Source organism: Podarcis gaigeae (genome assembly GCF_964106915.1).
Source record: "Podarcis gaigeae genome assembly, chromosome: 7".
NCBI classification, from domain to species: domain Eukaryota; kingdom Metazoa; phylum Chordata; class Lepidosauria; order Squamata; family Lacertidae; genus Podarcis; species Podarcis gaigeae.
In genome coordinates this window covers 31,327,555-31,348,984 of record NC_139683.1, presented here as the reverse complement: position 1 = coordinate 31,348,984, position 21,430 = coordinate 31,327,555, and the positions used below count along the sequence as shown (strand labels likewise).

Genomic DNA, 21,430 nt, shown 5'->3' with positions numbered 1-21,430 from the left:
TGCACTGATTCCAGCTGTTCAAAAGGGCAGAACATTTAACATCTTAACCTTGTTCTTCGGGGACTTTGCCTTAAGTGTGAGGCCAAGGTCAGCTCCTTCAGCTCACTGAGCTCTCTTAACTGGTGGTCCACTTTTCAAGCTGTACAATAAACAGGAGCATTTTAAACTGTCCTTATCTCAGAGGTATACATAGCAAATCTATAGATTTTTACTGTGTTTGTTTAGACCTTAGCAGAACAATCTTGTGCGTGTCTACTGAGAAATTTAATGGGACTACTCACTGGTAAGTATAGGATTGCAGCCTAAATATAATTTAAAATATAAACTGATATTAAAGGAAGGCTGTCCAGAAACATCACGGATGACTCCCGTAGCCTTAATCAGTCCCTTCCAAATCATATGTGTCTGATTTGATAGAATGTAACATTTATTTCATTGCAGGATGTCCCCTTTCTGTTTTTATAAGCTTTTGATTTCATTGCTTATAACACATTTCCTTTACAACAACAGATCCTTACTGTGTTTACTTATATATGGATACAAACATAATGTATGTGGCTATAAGTAATCAAAATAATAGTATGTCAAAAGTAAATTAATAGTTACCTGACATGCATAGTTAAACTATGTTGATTTACCTCTATTCCCTATATTGTCCTTAATTATAATACTTACAGGGGATGACCCCATTGGTAGAGCACGAGACTCTTAATCTCAAAGTTGTGGGTTTGAGCCCCACATTGAGCAAAAGATTCCTGCATTGCAAAGGGTTGGACTAAAGCTATATAGCACTAACAGCCCTAAGACCAGAGCAACCTAAACAAATCATACAAAGGCCTGAGAGAAGAAATGTTTCTGAGCAAGGCAATGGAATCCTGTCAACATGGCCTTCTATGCTTCCATAGTCAGCACACACACACACCCCTGCCGACCTCAGCACCCAGACAGGATGGTATGGGAAGAAGTGTTCCATCAAATACCTAAGCTTCAAGTCATTCAGCCAACGCCTTAAATTGGGCCCAGTAACATAGGCAGCCAGTAAAAATGGGTGTTACATGAGATTGCACGGAAGTTCCAGACAGTATTCTAGAGGCTGCATTTTGTACCAGCTGCAGGGTTCAGACTCTCTTCAATGACAGTCCTACGTAGACCATCTTGCAGTAATCTAAACAGAAGGTTCCTATAGAGTATGCAGAACTGGATCCAGGAACAACCATATTTAGCAAATCAAACGGAGCAGAAAATAGGACCTCCTGGCACAAAAGCCACAAAGCGACAATGCTGGATCAAGGAGCACCCCAGACTATATACATCTTCATTCACAAGCGGCATGACTCCATCTAAAACAGACCTAATGCCCAGTTCCCAAAACACAGAAACTGTCCACCAACACTGCCTCCCTCTTATGTTCCTCCACAGTACATATAGTAGTATGCAGTACATTCACAAAAAAATGTGTAGTTTTACAGAAAGATAGGAGAAAGCAAAGCCTGCAGGCTGGATAAGGTACAGAAAGAAACCTCTCAGCTGTTCACTACCTTATTCAAGTTAGAAGCTGTCTTCCAAATAGATTTGTGTTATGAGGGGAAATGTACCCCTTTTGAAATGGTGCAGTGGACAGAGGTATATGCCAGCACCAGTTCCCAGATGTTTTTCCATGTAGACAAAACAGATGTCTCAAATCAGTGCTGCCCTGTGGTAAACACTGGGTCTAGACAAAAGATAACTGACTGGGGAGTCCTGGGGATTATTTTCCCCCCTTCCCTCATCTCCAAAGAGCAGGAGCACAGCAAGAAGACTCTTGTGTGATGTTATCATCACAATAGGAAAGTGATGCTGTTAACTATTGGCAGTGTAACTATTGGTATAGCTGAAGTGTTATTGGCAACAATCCCTTAAGTACAGGATGAGAATACTCAGTGAGGCTTTCCAAGGCAAGACAATTCGGGGCTATTTAGGAGAGGCAAAGAGGGACAGCCTCCTCTCCAAATCCCCCCCCCCCAATTCCTGCCTATTGGACCGCATATAGATGTATTCTTCAGAGCAGCCTATATCCCTGGTTATAAAAAGGTAAAGGACCCCTGACAGTTAAGTCCAGTCGCGAACGACTCTGGGGTTGCGGCGCTCATCTCGCTTTACAGGCCGAGGGGGCCAGCATTTGTCCGCAGTTTTTCCAGGTCATGTGGCCAGCATGACTAAGCTGCTTCTGGCAAAACCAGAGCAGCGCACGGAAATGCTGTTTACCTTCCCGCCGGAGTGGTACCTATTTACTTGCATTTTGATGTGCTTTCGAACTGCTAGTTTGGCAGGAGCTGGGACCGAGCAATGGGAGCTCACCCCGTCACAGGGATTCGAACCACTGACCTTCCGATCGGCAAGCACTAGGCTCGGTGGTTTACACCACAGCGCCACCCACGTCCCTATCCCTGGTTATAGTGAGATATAAAAATGCACCTCAGCAAATGTTCTTAAATATTTTGTTGGTTTGTTTTATGCATTTATCAGTGCTCTTCAGCCAGAAAGCTTCCCAGAGCAGCTTACACAACATCAATAACAAAACAGGAATCAGGGTTTTTTTTTGGGGGGGGGTTCTTGCAATTAAATCTTGAATATATCCAGTAGTAGCCTTGAACCTTGATATGAATGTTGCACTTCCTGAAACCTGAAGTGACATGCTTGAACCAATGTTTAAGTCTCCCAAGTGAAACAGACAAACCATAATGTTGTCATGCTAGATTGCCCACCAGAATAATTTCATGAAAGGAGCTTTCATGGTGAGCAGGGGTGAAAGAAGACCTAATTCCATAATCTCACAACATGCTTTCAGGTCCAAGGGAAAGGGATCTTAGAGAACCACACACTTTCCAAAATAGATGATTTAACACTTTAGGTAAACCAACAATGATTTCCAGCCTGAGAGATGAAGCACAAGGCCTTGAGTTCACACTGATTATAGAATGAACTGAGGCTCCCAGGCACATATTGCAAATCACCTTGTTAAAATGATTGCCACATAATTCTGCCACACATTCTCTTATTTGTATCAAACCCATTAAGTATGTGCATTTATTATCATTTATCCATTTGCCCACTGATAACCAGCAGGGGTAAGTAGCTCTTGTTCTGTCAATGTCTGATCATCCAAGGAATGAACGGACTTTCAAAACAGTTAAAAGCCTGTTTCATATGTATAGGCTTTCCTCAATACACTCTGGAATGTTGTCTGCAAAATGCACATGTGGGCAAAAATGTTTATTTCCGGCCTCCAATAGTCTGGCACTAAAACAGAAATTTATGTCTACATCAATCAAGGATGCTGTCACTGGAATACTCAAGGGTCATTCAATTGTTTCTTTGGCAAAAGTTTTGCCTCTATGCGTTCAAAAACAAAATTAAGTTAAAATGCAGGTTAGTTAATTTGTACATTACATTGGGGGGGGGGGCAATGCCAATGGAACCATTGGTCTCTCACAGCTTTTCCTTACTGTAGTCATGTGGAAAACGAACATAGGTTCCAGTGTAATATCATCTGGGAAGTGGGCAGCAAAGACAAATTACTGAGCATTTTTCAGAAGAGAGAAGCTGAAGGTAATGCCAGCAGGTATGATTTGTGAACAAACCCAGAATCTTTCATACTATGATTGATCATCAAAAAGGAATAAAGTTTGGACAAAACGTTAATAACAAAAGCTGTTTGCGGTTATTACAAAGCAAAATATACATTGCACATTCTATAAGCATAATGCTCCCAAAACTGAAATAAAATTGGGATGTGCCTATTTTGGAATGTTCACCAGTTTTAAATGGATTTTATAAAATCCAAGGACTTAAGAATTCATGCCTGGTTGGGGCATGAAGACTAACATGTCCATGCCAACATTTCTTCAACTAGCATAATAGCCACCATGATGAAATTCCTCAGGGAATAGAAACACATCCAAAATTGTCAAGAATTATGAATACTGAATATAGCAGCTAGATATAAAGCATTTCCAGAATAGGAAAGGCTCTTGATAAGTAATGTAACTATATTAATATTTATTTTAATCTATTTATACATTGTAGCTTGCCATTTCCTCAAAGCTGCTTGTCAGATAAATAAAATTTAAACATTAAACATTAAAATATTGAAGAATGTGAACAATGTGATCACAGGAGATCAGAATCAGAAGAGAGGCTGACAATCACTTACAGGCCAAATGTCTCCTTAAAAGGGAAGAAGTTCATGGCCCTCCTGAAAAGGTTGAGTAAATCTGGTGCATTTCTGACATGAGGGTGGGTTGAGGAACCATCACAAAAAAGGCTCTTCCACCAATACAGTATCACCTTCTATGGTAGTGGCTCCTAACAAAAATGAAAACCTGGAGCGGTATATATCCATCAGATATCCCAGGACATGTAGGGCTTTAAGGGCTAATTGCAGCACCTTGTCTCAGAAACCAGCTAATAACCAATACAACTATTGCAATACTTGTAGTGGACGAAAACCATTCTTCAGCATTCTGGATTATGAGGTATCCAAACCACCTTCAAGATAATGTAAATTACGTGGTGATTATCAAATCACATTGCAGTGATGTGCAAGTTATCAGTTGCTTATGGTTAGCTTTTCTAAAGAGGCTCTCAGTACTTTCCTGCTCACTGCTAGGAATTCCCACTAGCACCATCTTCAGACAGCAGATCTAAACACTGTCATTATTTTCTATAGTCTGCTTCGCCTCATATACACTCAATGCATTTACTATGGTTTTAGTAAAGACGTGAATAAAACATCCAATTAAAATCTGAGGATCATGAAAAAGGTCAAAAAATACGCAGGATCTTACCTGACAGTCTGATGTGCCGTTCACAAGCACACTTGGCAGTATGGGAGCCTGTGGTGCAGTGGGTCAGTGTGTCTGGCTGGTAATCAGAAGGTTGGTGGTTCGAGCCCACCCACGGATGACTGTGGGCAAGATTCCAGCATTGCAGAGTGGTGGAGTGGATTACCCTTGGGGTATCATCCAACTCTATTATTCTATTATTCTGCTTGTGCCATTCTACACTGCTCAGGAGCATGTGTGAATGGACCATCACCTGAGCAAGGCAAATCATATTGCCCTCTTCCACCCAACTGTTGCCCAACTATCCAAGCTGTGTGGAATTAGGTTAGGGGGAGCCATCTGCAGCAGATATACGTGGAAGGGGCTTGAGATTCCTTCTTAGCAATTGGCTGCTCTCCTGCAATATCTCCAAGGTCTGGGCATGATAAAGCTTTGATTTATTGCAAGGAGCCTCCAATCAGCCTTTGATTGCCATGATGTCAGAATGTCCACACACAGCATAACCGTTAAGTAAACTGTCAGTACACAGAAATGGCCGTGTGCTGTTGCTAAGAAGAGGCAAATAGAAGTGATGAGAGCTGAGTTTCTGGTGTGTTTTCTGCTTCCTTGGGAGCACTCACTTCTTGGTACCTGGCCTTATTAGGGAATAACCGAACAGTGTTCCATTTAGGAAAGGCTTTCAATATATATGCATTTGTGACTTAGCTGCTAAGGGCATGGAGAAGTGTGGAAGCTGAAGATGAAATAAACCTTTCTGAAAAGGTTGGCTAGCTTTTGCTTCTTATTTATTACTTTCATTACACTGCACCTGGAAGTATACTTGGTACTTTACAATAACAACAATGGGGGGGGGGGGGAAATGTCAGCCTCTGCCCAAAATAGCTTACAGTCTACAAATAAACAAGTAAAGTAATTGGAAAAGAATTAGCAACTAAGTATATACTCAAAATATGGAAATAGGAACCAATTCAACTGTATTAAATTAAATTGTGGATACAGATTTCAGGTGGAGATTGTACCATCTCAGTTTTCACATGAGGTGTCCACATTAAAATGGCAGCAGCCCCATGAAAATCTTAGCATGTTTGGAGGAAAGCCTTCTGCATATCCACATGCACCTACTTTTAAACAAGCAGGTCAGCATATGATAATTGAGTAACTGTTCAAACAGTTTAATTGCTGGACAATATTTCTCTATAACAATGTATTACATTTGGGTTCTATAAACTTAATAGCTGCTTACTATTACTATGTGGGTTGTCCATTTGAGAGGGAAGTCTGCAAACAGGGGTGCACATTTCTGGTCCTGAAAGTGGCGTGGAGATGCTTCACACAATTAGGCCAATTTGTGCAGTAAGCACTGAGTATGACTTAGTCAGATGGCATCCTCTAAGCAGGCCCATCAAAAACAATGAGGTTGGTCATGATTAAGCCCATTTACCTCAATGGTTTTACCGAGACTTAGGCCACGCTCACACCACACATTTAAAGGCATTGTGATGCCGCTTTAAACAGCCATGGTTTCCCCTAAAGAATTCTGGGAGCTGTAGTTCATTCAGAGTTAGGAGATCCCTAGTCCTCTCCCAGAGACACAATTCCCAGAGTGGTTTAACCATCAACCACTCTTCACAGGGAACTCTGGTAAAGTGGTGAAATGTAGAATGAAAGAAGAGACACTCACAAACTTCCCACAACCACCTCAAAAGTAGATGATTGCATTTAAAAACAAAACACACTGCACCCCTTCCATGAGAATTTTACAGAATTTTATCATTTTTGAATGAAATTTCTATTCTCATTAATTTAATGAGAATGGTAGATATAATGCATGAGATTAATGCAGAGTTCACAAAATTCCGCTTACTAGGCTTTACATGACCTGAAGTTTCCAAAATAGGTGCTGAGTGTAGCACTGATAACCCTGTAGCTAGCTAGTGTCCTTCTTTCCACATATTAACTGAATGAGGATATCTACAAATAGATTCAGACACTGTATAACTGTAGCAAAACCTTTCAACATGCTGCTTGTAACATTTGCAAGTAGCAATTGCTGCATACAAAAACTGGATAGGCAAAATTCCATACAAAAGTATGTATATTAGGAGAAATTTGCACTAAAATTGTGATAAATTTCCGAGAGGATTTCTCTCTCATTCCTATCTATCTATCTATCTATCTATCTATCTATCTATCTATCTATCATCTATATCTATCTATCTATCTATCTATCTATCTATCTATCTATCTATCTATCTATATCTATCATCTATCTATCTATCATCTATCTATCTATCTATCTATCTATCTATCATCTATCTATCTATCTATCTATCTATCTATCTATCTATCATCTGAAATGTGCAGAATTGACATTAAGATTAGAAAACTGAGAAACTCAGAAAAAAACAAAATTAACAGATTCACCCAACCCCAAGGATTCCAGTTTGTGACTACATGTATGTAATAGAGTCACACTTGTTTCAGTGGAAGTAGCAGATCTGTGTGTGCAAACGAGAGGCTGGCATAAGAGTCTGAATGCACATCAGAGTTCTGCACCTACAACATCACAGGACCATGGGTACTGCTTAAAATCCATTTTCCCTTATTTATCTTCATCTACATATTTCCAAAAGCAAAATGTTTTAAAATAAAACAAACTATGGTTTGGCTCTATTTATCTTTTTTACATTGCTTTCTTGATAAATGCCGTTTTAAGTTGTTACAAAAAATAAATAAAATAAAATATTTATCTATTGAACGCACAAGCTTTTTGCTGCAAACTGATGAAGAAGCCATAATTAAGAGGAAAGATCAAGTACTTCTGCTCTAAGCAAAAGTAATTTGCAACAGAGAATTAATGAATTTTTTTATTGGTATTTGAAGTGAAGTTTGTTTTGTTTATTGTTTCAGGGGTATTTATTTATTTATTCTCCCTGATTTTCTCATCCCTTGTGTCGTTTTCCAGCTGCCATTTTTCCTTCTTAATAAAGCTGAAAACAAAGTACTGTGCTTTTGTGTGCTGCACAAATATAAGATGGGGGACACAGGGTTTGCCTGTAGTACATGTGAAAAGGATCTAGGGGTCTTAACATGAGTCAGCAGGGTGATGCAGCAGCAAAAAAAAAGCTAATGCTATTCTAGGCTGCATCAACAGAAGCATAGTGTCCAGAACAAGGGAAGTAATAGTGCCACTCTATTCTGCCTTGGTCAGGCCACACCTGAATTCCTGTGTCCAGTTATGGGCATCACAATTTTAAAAGGATTTTGGCGAACTGGAATATATGCAGAGGAGGGCAACCAAGATGATTGAGTATCTGTAAATAAAGCCTTATTAGACAAGGCTGAGGGAGCTGAGTTTGTTTAGCCTGAATAAGAACAGACTGAGCAATAGGAGGAGTTTGGATTTGATATCCCGCCTTTCACTCCCCTTCAGGAGTCTCAAAGTGGCTAACATTCTCCTTTCCCATCCTCCCCCACAACAAACACTCTGTGAGGTGAGTGGGGCTGAGAGACTTCACAGAAGTGTGACTGGCCCAAGGTCACCCAGCAGTTGCATGTGGAGGAGCGGAGACACGAACCCGGTTCACCAGATTACGAGTCCACCGCCCTTAACCACTACACCACACTGGCTCAATAGCCATCTTTAAATATCTAAAGGGTTGTCACATGGAAGATGGAACAAGCTTGTTTTCTCCTGCTCTGGAGGGTAGGAGCCAAACCAAAAACTTCAAGTTACAAGAAAGGAGACTCCAACTAAACACCAGAAGAAGAGTTTGGATTGGATATCCCACTTTATCACTACCCGAAGGAGTCTCAAAGCGGCTAACATTCTCCTTTCCCTTCCTCCACCACAACAAACACTCTGTGAGGTGAGTGGGGCTGAGAGACTTCAGAGAAGTGTGACTAGCCCAAGGTCACCCAGCAGCTGCATGTGGAGGAGCGGAGATGCAAACCCGGTTCACCAGATTATGAGTCTACCGCTCTTAACCACTACACCACACTGGAAGAACTTTCTGACAGTAAGAGCTATTTGACAGTGGCACAGACTCCCTCGGGAGGTTGTGGACTCGTCTTCACTGGAGGATTTTAAGCAGATGTTGTGTGGCCATCTGCCATGGATGCTTAAGTTGTGATTCCTGCATTGCAGGGTGTTAGGACTAAATAACCCTTGTGGTCCCTTCCAGCTCTTACAATCCTATGATGCTACGATTATAGGAAGCACAAAAGGATTGGGAACTAATAGAGGAAAACATTGGAAGCAGGAGTGCTTGTCTGATGGTTAGGAGACCCGGGTAGAATCAAACATTTTAGTGTGGCTGACTGAAGCAGATTTTGTAAACCAGGATTGCTGATGCTGCATTTCAGAACCAGCACTGCTTATTTATTTTATTTATTATTAGTACTCAAGAGCCTGTCCTCTCCTCCAAATGACTGCAGGGTGTGGGTTTCAGAAACATCACAATTAAAGTACATTGTGCATAAAACAAAACCGCAAGAACAACCCATGAGTGCCTGCTTTTGTACGTTCCTGTGTCTGCAGCTCTGTAATATGTGCTCTGCAACCTGCCTGTATGTTGCACAAGCTGCACAGGCTTGGATACTTAGATCTGTGCATGGAAGGAAACTGATTAAAATGTAAGTTTCCTGTGCTCCTCTTCCCTTAGACCCTCCCCACCCCTGAAAAGCCTCTCTGTAGGAACATTCCTGAACAATGTGGGATGGGGACTGGGGGAGCGGAGAGGGTTATTGCTAGGGGTTGATGAAATTACCCAAATTCGGATGAAGCCCTTTTCTGTGAGTAATGACTCCGCCAGATTTCAGGCAGCTCTCTTCTCTCCCAGCAGCCCTCCAGAGCCCTATCCTACTTTGTTCAGGAGTGCCCATTGCCTCCCCCAAAGAGAACCCCGTCAATTTTGATCACTCTGTTAAGGATAATCTAAGGGGGGTGGGGAGGATTTTTTTTTAAAAAAGTGTTTTCTTCCTATCACAGATTGCTGGCACTTCTACCACTAGAGGTTAACATATTGCCTGCCTGCTTTTAATAGAAACATTCTTCATGCATTCTAACAAATCACGTATCTCTGAATTCTGCATATAAAGTTGTAATTCCGTCAAGGGCTTGTAATGACATTGATAAATGATGTCACCAAAAACCCCTTGCTTGAAATACAGCTTTAATTATGGACACCTGGGTCCTTATTATTCCTTATATTATTTCTGTCATAGCACTATCTTGTCTTAGTAGCTGGGCCTCCATAGCAATTTGCTTTATCAGCAGCTCAAGTAATGCATTAGAGCAGTGCAGCCCCTCTCCATGTTAATACACTGTGCTCAGGGTAATATAGATTGGTAGGATTTTTAAAAGAATGCAGAGCTGCAACAGTAAATATCATGTTTAAGTTATTCTAAGGGTGAAACGACACCTGATGATCCGTGGTGCTGTGCTTTCTCTTTGTGGTTTGTGCTGTTTTGTTTTTAAATGCAAAGCAGCCCTATAGCGGAAACAGGGAAGAGGGGCAAAAGGCTGCTTAAAAGTTTCCCTTCCTGCCTTTTGCCTGCTCACAATCACCCCCCCAAAGGTGTTTTACCACGGGGGGGGGGGGAGCTACACTGATCCAACAGCCTTACTTCCATTCCTCAGAAAGCAACTGGAGGCCGCAATTAGTTTTGCGCAAACAAAGAGTGGGAGGGAAAGGGCTAAGTAGCTTCTCCCCATGTCCTCCACTCAAGACTGCGGCCTTAGACTTGTAGAGTTGGAAGGGACCCTGAAGATCATCTGCTCTAACCCCCTGTGATACAGGAATCTACAGCTGCCCCATGTGGGGATCAAACCTGCAACCTTGGCATTATCAGCACCAGGCTCTAACCAACTGAGCTATCCAGGCTCAGCCTTGACCACAGCAGCTTTTCATTTAAGAATAAAACAAAACAAAACAAAACAAAATGCAACAGTCATCCAACTGGCATCGTGGGTGCCAACTTGAATAAAATATTGAAGGACCCAAGCAAGTCCCACCCCACATAATTGATCACAAGATGTGGTGCATGCATACCATTTGAATGGCAATACCCATCAACTTGGAGGGCAACTCCCTCAAATATTTTATTGGGGGAAGTGAAGGGACCTTGGCCCTTAGGAGGTGGCTCCTCTGCTGAGCATTGTCTGTACACTGACCCTGAATCTCAGACGGTTCAGGGTGCTGCAACAAGCTTCCATAGTGAAAGACCATAAATTACAGAAATCTTGTGGCTAGCTGCAGCTTCAGACAAGCTCACCCAAGGACAGGGGACATTCAAGTTTGCAGTGGCCCTGAAGTTCCCTTTTCCTAATACTAAAATAAAGATATTCACTCCCCCAGCACCACGAATCTGTAAAACGGGGAAGAGTGTAGTGGTAGGTCCAGGTTTCCTTCCAGGTAAAGAGGAGTGTGCTAGTCTTGCAAATGGACTGGGCTTGCATAAATCCACCACTTATATCAACCAGCCTCTCCTTAATGTTGTGCCCACCACAGCTTCCAAGCAGGGGAGGGATTTCAGAGATGCCTGCTCCTATCCAGAGTTTAGTTTCCTTGGAGTGAAGGTCAATGAATACTGAAGTGTCTTTAAAATATATGGTTTTATTTACACATATATACAACCTGATGGATGGGTTCACAGCATTAACATGCCACAGATCCTGCCTCCCTATTCGGTTCCCAGAGAGATCCTCAAGCCATAGCACTGGGTTCAGGGCCGGATTTTGGTTTGATGAGGCCGTAAGCTACTGGAGGTAATGGGGCCCTTTATATGTCCAGCTGTCCTTTGTCAACAACAAATTGTCACTGTTTTTAGTGTTGAATATATGCTACATGGTAATTTATGGACCTAATAGGTATCTAAAGCCATTTGCACATAAAAAATAAGTATTTTATCAAAGTAATTGTTGAACTGAAACACAATTAAGAAGTATATTAATAGTGAAATAATTATTAAGCTCTAACTTAAAATGAGTTTTTATTCATAACAAACTTAATAATGCAAACACATTGGCATTTGGCAATAACAAAAGTTCCTTTAGAAGTGAGCAAACCAGTAATATTTTAGGGAGCAGGCTAGCAGGCGGGGCCTATTACTTACATCATAGGTGCCCACACAACACAAAGCACTGTTGCTGTAGGCAGGTTTTATTTGCTTTTTATCTTATATTTTGGAAATGTACATCCAGGTTTTTTTTCTTTTAAATTTTTTGGGGGCCCGGCAAGAGAGTGGAGCCGTAAGCTATAGCTTGTTTAGCTTATACGTAAATCCGGCACTGACTGGGTTCAGCACAGAGCAAGACAAGCCTCTGTGTCTCCAGCTTCCAGGCCTATTATTCTCCTTGTTGGGGTGATGTGGCATCCAGCCAGGTGAGAAGTGGTGAGATAATGCCTACCCCACCACCTAAAAGTATGGCAACACACATTTTCTTAGTGTTGTCACTATGGCAACATATCTCTTCTTAGCTAACCCTTTATGATGCTGATGATAGTGACCAATGCCATTAGCTTAACAAAGGAACTGATTTGACCAGTTCACCAGGTATCCTCTTGCAGGTTCTAACTTCACAACATAGAATCACAGGCATGGAAGGGACCCATGGAGCTAATTCAGACTGATTTCCACCCCCGTAACAAGATTTGTGCAGCTCCTCTGGTTTCAGTGATGGCAGCATCACATACCTGTATTGAGACTCCAGTCAAATGACTTTGATTAAACTAGAGTTGTGTGTGTGCATGTCTCTTTGAATTCAGTAAGGTTTCCTTCCTGATACATCTGTTCAGCATTGCAGAATAAACAATTTCTAGGTGCTATTGGAGAAAATGGTAAGAAGAGAATACAGTATTTAACTGTGTATGCAAGAACTTCTGGCTGGCCGATAATTTCCTAATGGGAAATGACAGCTTAAATAGTTTATGAAAACAGCATTCCTCTAAAAGTTGCAGGCAGTAATTTGTATATGTAACGTGAAGAACAGAGGACAGTATTTTAAAGGAACGTTTCACAGGCTTCTTAGAACTATGAGAGCTATTTATTTAAAATTGCTTCAATTTTTTCTTGAAGGAAACAGTTTGGAGATCAAAGTGAGCAGTACTGATATTTCTGTCACTGAAATTGCAGATTAGGGTCTTTGTCAGTGTTGCTCTTTGGGTGGCCATGTGTCCTATTTTAGAGAGGAGAGCCCTCTATATGAAGAGGGCTTGAAGGACTCATCTATTAGAAGTGCTACCCAGTCCAAGCCCAGCTCAAAGGCTAAGAACCACAAGACAGGAAAAGTTCGCACCTGGACAACAGACTGAGTAGGCATCTGAACCAACCTGCTCACAGTCTCTTCCCTGCTGTGGTCAGTTGTCATTATTTCTAACTGTGAATCTATACATATCAAGGAGCACACTTATGCAAATATACACCCTCCTTTTTGGTGGTGCAGTTCCTCTTTGGGTGATATTAAATCTTCATTCTGTAGGGCAGGGTCTGGATCTGGTGGCCTTCCAGATTTTGCTGGTTTACTACAGCTCCCTGAGCAGTGGTCGTTTGGGCTGTGGCTAATGTTTCTAACTCTCCTTGGTCTTAAGGGCAAGCTATCCTGAGATTCCTCTGCATATAGCATCAGCATCTGAGGAGCGTTTGCCTTGAATTAATATCATGATTAATTATTTCTGTCCCATTACCTTTGCAATTTCAAATATTTGTTGGAAGTATGGTTGGTGAGTGAGCCAGAAAGCTGACATGTTATTTGCTTATCAAACCAAGGTACAAACTCAAGGCTAAATGTCAACGGGATCATGAAGGTTCCTATAGACTGTGGATTTATGTCCTTCCTCCAAAAATAGCTTTGAGAAAGCACAATGCTTTTCTGAATACCTCACAAGTTGGGGCTGGCAGGAATGTCAGGTTTCCTCCACATGTCTAGAATGGGCGAGATGCCGATACCAGTTTCTACACTAGAGGTTACACTGCAGAATTATGCTCTGCTGTTTAGTCACCCAAGATTAAAGATCTGGGAACTTGTTTCAGTTTCTGATTTGTTTGTGTGCTTAAAGGGTGGATGAGAGGTTGAAGCAAGCTGAGAAAGAACAAGAGACTCCAGCATAGAACAGGGACTCTTGACTGACCAATCCAAGTACAAGTGATCACATAAGCAATACTTGAGTTGCTATCTTGGAAGGGCAAAATACACAGGGAAAGAGTCACTGGTGAGAAAAGGAGAGAAAGAGAGAAAGAGAGAAAGAGAGAAAGAGAAAGAGAGAGAGAGAGAGAGAGAGAGAGAGAGAGAGAGAGAGTGAGAGAGTGTCTCAGTGTGAAATGCCCCAGAAATCTCTATTTATTAATGTAGATGGGAGGGGTGGGTGGATTTGTATGTGTGTGTAGAAAAACAACTCTGGGAGAGCCCCTTAAATTCTACAGATGGGTTTCAACCTTCTGCAAGTCTTCAAAATAAATGAAGTCAGTTTGATCAAAGACATTGGTGGGATTTTTCCAAAAAGGAGAATGTGTAACTTTAGGGGAGGCTGCAGACAGAAGGTGCATGTGGATCTGTTGTGCGAAGGGAGTCAGAGCAGGCTATGATGTGGCCAGAAGTTGTGCACCACAGAGGTGAGCCTGAATGTGCACAGAATATTGCTTTATAAGGATTGGGTTGGCAGCCTTGTCTGTGGGCAATTGCAGCCTCCTTCAAACATCTGCAAAGCTGTTGCCTGTACACAGCTTACGGTAAGTTGTGCTAAGGATGCTCGGGTCACATTCAGGTCAAAGCTGGAACGGGAGTAGAGGAAGAGAAAGAGAGGGGAGCTTCAGAAAGATGGCTAGGCTGGATTCCCATGTGGGTAGGAGGCTTTGTGGGATATTTGAAAGTGTGCAAGTGCAACATAACTAGAAAAAGATGGGCAGAGTGAGATCATGTGAAATGTCTGGTGATTCTTCTAAAGTTCCCTCTCCCCTCAGGTAGGAATCTGAGGGATGTCAAGCTAAAGCTTTCTTGTGCCTCCAGTAGTTCACTCAACTGCTGGCCTGAACAAATAGAGCTCAATTGCAACTTGTACGCCTGCAGAGACTAAAGGCAGAGTTTTTGCCTGACATAAAAAATGGCAGAGCAAGGCCATCAGGTAATTATTCAGCACTGCAATGAATCTGAAGAGATGTTAGGGAAAGTAGATAAATGCATTTAGATAAGGGTAATTAGTAAGATGTTCCAAACTCTGATTCAAAGCAAGCCTTAAAATTACTTAGGGGTTATCCTTGCACTTCTAGGTCACCAGTTCAAGTGTATATGGGGCGGGGGACGGGACGGGACAGGAATGGAAAAGTGCCAGCTGTTACTCTACCATCAGAATAGCTTCCATTCCACATGTTTGCAGACATTTGCATACAACCAAAGCACATTGCAAAAACTTCAACAGGCAGTTCCTTGCTGTAAAATGTGAGCAATGGTATGTTGAAGGACAATCCACTCCCACCAATCTCAACCAGGCTGGATAAGGGGGGTCATCTTGCCAACGTTTAAGCCTCGTTTCCTCTTATGCAGTAGCAGTCATTTTTTTAAAAAAAAGTTTATGCAATTGTCATCGAACAACGAGAATAATATGAAACAGAGTTGACAGTGAAAACTGTCAGAATGAACAACAGTAATAACGAATAACAATCGGAACATAACAGCCCGTTTTAATTCTGGATGAGATCACATGAAATGCCTGTTAATAAAGGTAAAACTAAAAATCCATCCTTAAAATAAGTGAAAAGTCCAGAAGCAAAGCATGATGGCAACGGCTAGTGATAGCTTTATAATCTTCCATAAATTTGTCTAATCCTTTTTTACAGCTCATTGCCATCTTTAAACCTTGTGGCATGGAGTTACATAAAGATGTTACTTATAGATTTATTGAAATACTGACACGCCATGTACCTCCCTTTTGTCAGTTCTGAACCTACCACCAATACATTTCAATGGGTCAGCCAGACTTCTAGCATTATATGAGATCTCTCTGTTTCAGATTCATAATTTTATCAGTCTCTGTTGTGTCCCTCCTTATTTATCCTTTTTCCATGATGCAAAATGCACGAAGCCAACAGAAAAGACTGAAAGGGAGTAATAAAAATCAAAACATAGGGGAGGGAGGGTCTTGGACGACAACCACAGTAATAGATATGGAGAAGTATTATGGGCGAGGAAAAGAGAACTTATTTCCAGCTAAAATGGAAACACACACAACCACTAGATTTTTTTTAGGGGAGGGAATACGCTGCTCTGTATTATTAGTAGTATTAATCTGATTAATTAGAAGAATATTATACTACCTCTATGTCATAAAAAGTGACAGGTGCCCTGCCTCCTTTTCACCAGAAGTTCTGCCCCTTTCCCCAGATGTCTTGACTTTTAATATGAACTTTGTATCACTTGATGTAAAATTAATATGATTTTTTTTTGGGGGGGGGGTTGTTTTAGGGTTGTATGTGACCTATGTACATGATATCATCTCATTGCTGGCAATCTGACGGAGCAGTTTTCTAGTCCCCCTGACCTAAATGTTTGGGGTGTTAACTCCTGTTATGTGGATGTACAGAGAGTTCCTTTGTAGGTGTAGTCCCTGTGACATCTGGGTTATTGGGTTCCATGCTCTTTGTCTGGAATAAAGCTGCGTGCAATTTTTATTTTAGCATTTTGCCAAATGTTCACACTGGTAAAAATGTGTCAGCTTTCAGTGTGTTCTTTTTTTTTTCTTGATCTCTGTGTGTGGTGTGTGTTTTATAAAAATTGATTTTTGAAATTTCCTGGATGAGGAGTATGGTGTAAGCAAGCAAGCAAATAAATAAAGAAAGTACTTTATATGATATGTCATTCGACACCATATCTGCTGCCTCGCACCCCATCTTCCTTAATCCCTTCTTGACTGGCTGCTGTTTTGAATCCTAATTGTCCTGCACCAAATTTGCACATTCAATCTCAGTTGGTCTAGTCCTCAAGGCATTCAATAAAGTCACATTTAGGCTAATGAATTTCCATTAACATCTGCAAGTAAAAATTAATGTTTTAAAGTGCAAATTAAATCCAGGCTCTTCTCATAAGGGTATGTTCAGCAGAAATGGCTGTGATCCAGCTGTGCGGACTGTGGAAGAATAAATTTACTCTCAACACACAAAGGAAGTGCAATGGATACTAAGAACTGAGCCTTCAAGGACCAAGCCCTCACTCACCTCCTTGCACACACTGTCGCTAATTTTCTAGGGATAAGAACACCACCATCTCAACCTATCTTTCAGTTTCATTTCCCTGAATATCACCTGCACCTTGCACCAGTATGTCAAACCTGTCAAGAGAAGGTCAACAAGGAATCTTCTCTGTGGTGGGACAGGGATCAATGCAGTACAGTTGCACCTTGGTTTTCAAACAGCTTAGTTCCTGAACGTTTTGGCTCCCAAACGCCGAAAACCTGGAAGCAACTGTACCGGTTTGTGAACTATTTTTGGAAGCCGAACTCCTGACAGGGCTTCCAATTGGCTGCAGGAGCTTCCCGCAACCAATCAGAATCCACACTTTGGTTTCCGAACGTTTTGGAAGTCAAACGGACTTCTAGAATGAATTCCGTTTGACTTCCAAGGTACGACTGTATCTATCTCATGCAGGGAAGTATGTATTTGGTCCAGCCCTTCATCATACATAGAAGATTCCTAGTTTGGCAACAATTGGGAATGGCTGTAAGAACTGGTATACACAAAAATCAATGGGTTGTATCCAACTAAGTCATAGAATCATAGAATTTTAATTGGAAAGGACCACAAGAGTCATCTAGTCCAACCTCCTGCAATGCAGAATCTTTTGCCCAACGTGGGGCTTGAATTTAAGAGTCTCATGCTTTACTGACTGAGCATAAGGACTTCCACCCACACAATGAAACTTCAACTCCCTCTCCTCTCCCTGCATGCCTCTTCCTGCACCCCTCAAAACCTGTTCTGGGATTTCCCCCAATCCTCTGGAGCAGACTTGTGGAGGGCATGGGGGCAGGTCCCTGGGTGTAAGAGAGGAAGTTCTGTTGCGTAGGTGAAGGTCCTTCCACTAATGGGATGACTTTGCTGCCTACTGCCCAAGACACTCACGACACTATCCCTGTACAGTTTCACTCTCTAGAAAAAGGGTTGCATGTGCAAATCTTGGCACAAGTCCTTTAGGCTGTGGTATAAAAGCATCCAGATTAATATCAACTGGTTGTGTTTTGCCTACTGCACAATTAAGTCACTTTCTGGGGCGGGAGTCAGATGTGGACACAGAACCTTTGTCACCAGGCTGGCTTGGGCTGTCAAAAGCTGTTGTCCAAATCATGTGGAGACAGGGCCATCTTACCCATTAGGGTTAGTGGCGTCCTGCGCCACGGCGCCTGCCCAACAGGGGGGCCCAGCAGCGGGAGTCCGGGACCAACCGGGAACAGCTGCGAGGGCATGCTGGGTGGTGGCGGTGGCACTTCCTATGGCCAGCCGCACTCTCTCACTTCCTGCCTGGGAGAGGAGGCAGCGGCGGTGGCGCACAAAGCTACGCGGCGCCTTTCTCCCTCCTGCCCACCCCGTGGCAGTAGCAAGACTGCTGAGGAAGCCCATGCCCAGTGCAGGGGGCAGGGAAGGGTGCCGAGAACGTTGCCCCCTGCCCCTTCTGTCGAGGAAAAAAGGTGGAGGAGAGAATCATTCAGAAGGGTGTTTTAAGCACAGTGTGTGGACCCCAATTCCTTTGCTTTTCTGCTAGTTATTAACTGCACTCTTTCAACAGGGCAGAGCACAGAGGAAAATGATAGCCTGTATCCCAAAGGAAAGAATGGCAGACTGATTACTTTATGGTTATTTTGAAAAACTGATGAGACAGCAAATGATAGTCAATCCTATTAAAAAGATTAAGCGTACACGTACACACACACACACACACACACACACACACACACACTCCTTCAAACACTCTATATAGCCTACATTGGGATTGGTTGATATGATTCTACAACTCAAGAAGAGTGGAAATTACAGAACATCTGCAATGAAATTGGTTTTCTGTGGAAAACTGATGAATCACTTACTGCCAATGACTGGAAGGAAAAATACTTGTTTATGCCCTTATGTAATGAATTTTTATGAGGTGAAGTTTGGTGTTTATTAAAAAAAAAGAAAAAAGAAAAAAAACCACTTTAAACCGCCAGAGATGTAAAATAATAGAATTCCAAATTCAAAGCAATGAATTACTGCAAAGACAATCACAAGTAGAATACTATCTGCTACCAAACACCCAAACAGACCCATTACTCTTATAATGACATTAAAATTTTTCATCCATCCAGTTAAGTGGGGCGGAAGGGGGGGGGGATGGCATGAAAGGGGGCAGGCGTAGCAGTTCCAGTTCAAAGCAGAAAACACATCTGCATTCCTATTTTGAGTTCCAGAATGTTTTCTTTTTTCTCCTCCTGGAAAAGGAGATGGGGGGAGGGGGAAGCGAAAGCATTTCTCAAGGATAAAATTACATTTCTCAGCGAGTCTTCAAAGAAACAAATCAAAGGTCCAAAAGCTTCCTGCAGTCCCAGGAATACAGATTGGAGACAGACTCCTCCCCCATCCTATTTCCCAAAGTTCACACGGACTTCTTCAAAGTCCGGAACCGCATACATTGGCGCATAGGAGACGCTCTTACCCAAAACCTCCACTGAAGTCAATGGGGCTTGGCTGTAGAATAGGCATGGCTACAGGCTGGCCGTGTTAGCTGAAATCTACAAATATTTCCTCCTCATAGCTAAGAAATTGCCTCACAGTATCAAAACTCTTTTAAGAGTTAAAACAACTGCATTCCCTCTGAAGACAACGGAACAACTTTTAAATAGGAGCGGAAATTAGCTGATGTTCTTGCTTGTGGCTAAGGTGGGGAGACCGTAGCCCTGTGCCAAACTGACTGCTAAACTAATGATTACAACAACTTAATTACCCTCGGTGTGCTTAATATCAACCCCCCATGGATTCCTGTCAGCATGCAAACTGTAACTCTAGCCCTCATTTGGCAATTGCTTTGGGGGAAATTAGCTTGGCTTCAGTTGCGAGGCGTGTGTACAAGTTCAGAGTTCTGAGGCGATAGTTATCTTTCTAATAATCCTTTTTCTTCTTGCACTTTGGAATTATGCTTTTACATGGTTCCCCCACCCCCACACAGAAAACCACATCGGCGATAACAGCGAGGGAAAAGAGCCAGGAGCAATATATCCACTTCCTAGCCTTTCTGCTCCAGTGCACAAGTATCAACCGAGTGGCCAGCAGTTAGCCACTCTCTTCAGAAATATGACAAGTGTCACTTTGCGGGATTGGCCTGGTACAAAGGAACGGAGGGAGCTGCCTTCTACGGAGCCAAGCCATTGGCGCATCTAGCTCAGGGCATATCTAGCATCACTGACTGGCATCAGCTCTGACACTCCCAGCCCTTTTTGGAGATGGGACAATACCAGATGCTCCACCACTGAGCTACGGCCCATGTCATGAACAGGAAGGAAGAGGAATCCAGTGTGGGGTGTTGCTGTTACTGGGACACAGCAAGCTGGGGATGGAGGAGAGGTTGGCATAGAATATACTCACTGGGTGATGAAGAATGGCCTGGTCAGCGTGCAGGAACCAGAGCAGCAGGGCCCACGACCAGAGTCAGAGGGAGCTCTGTCTCTCCAAATACAGCAGGCTGAGGCCTAAGGAGCAGTGGGAGGAATGTTCTAGGAGGCTGAGGCAGGTGAGGGCCCACAGCCCATCTCACTAGCTGGCCAGGTGCTGCTTGTTAGCTGGAGGAGCTGAGTGATTCCTCAGCTGGAGGAGGCTGGGAACAGGTGAGGGTCACCTGCCTCATCAAGCCCAGATGTGACAATTGGAAGGCAAACCACAGTTTGGATGTTCCAAGGAGCTCTCGGAAAGTTCAGTAAAGCCTCTGAACCTATTGGAGGCATAACAGCACTGGGGGATGCAACCACAATAAGGTTTGTGGATTGGCCCTCAAGTATTTGCAAGTCAAGCCTAATTTGGTTGATTCGATTTACATCTTATGCCCTTTAAAAATGTTTTTTTTGGGGGGGGGCTATTGGTTTTTTTTTTATTTATTACGTATTTTGTGGTCTCTTCTTCTTCTTCTGCTATCACTCGTAGCTGAGTAAGATTGTCTTCCATAAACACTGTTTTAACAATGAGTCCGTAAGTGACTGTGGAGGCCAATTCTGGATCCACACGTCCTTCCACAGTGGGGACATTGGTTTCTGGGTGGGAGTTGGTCATGGTGTGGATTTGCCAAGCATGCCTTCCTCTCAGCATGTTTCTCCCTTGCATCCTGAGTTCGAGTGTCTTCAAAGCCCATAACACCTTTGGTAAAGGCTGTTCTACAATTGGAGTGCTTGCAGGCATGATTTTATTCTGTGAACCGACCTGAGATCCCCAGGCATAGGGTGGTATATAAATAAAATTATAATAATTGGCAGGTGTAGTTGTCTCTATGCAACTAAATCATACTCAGAGTAGACTCACTGAAATTAATAAAACTGTTACGTCTTTTTATTATTATTACTTTTATTAGTCTACTCCCATACCATCCACAGAATACAACCCAGTGT

At 42.4% G+C, this 21,430-nt stretch overlaps 1 long non-coding RNA gene across 1 annotated transcript in view; it reads left to right on the top strand.

Moving 5' to 3' along the window:
• Positions 1-12,391: 12,391 nt before the first annotated feature.
• Positions 12,392-21,430, top strand: part of LOC310848762 — an 11,909-nt gene continuing 2,870 nt past the window's right edge. Inside the window, exons 1-2 of the long non-coding RNA XR_014566595.1 lie at positions 12,392-12,664; positions 13,014-13,182. This is a non-coding gene — a long non-coding RNA (uncharacterized lncRNA). The remainder of the gene's footprint in view (positions 12,665-13,013; positions 13,183-21,430) is intronic.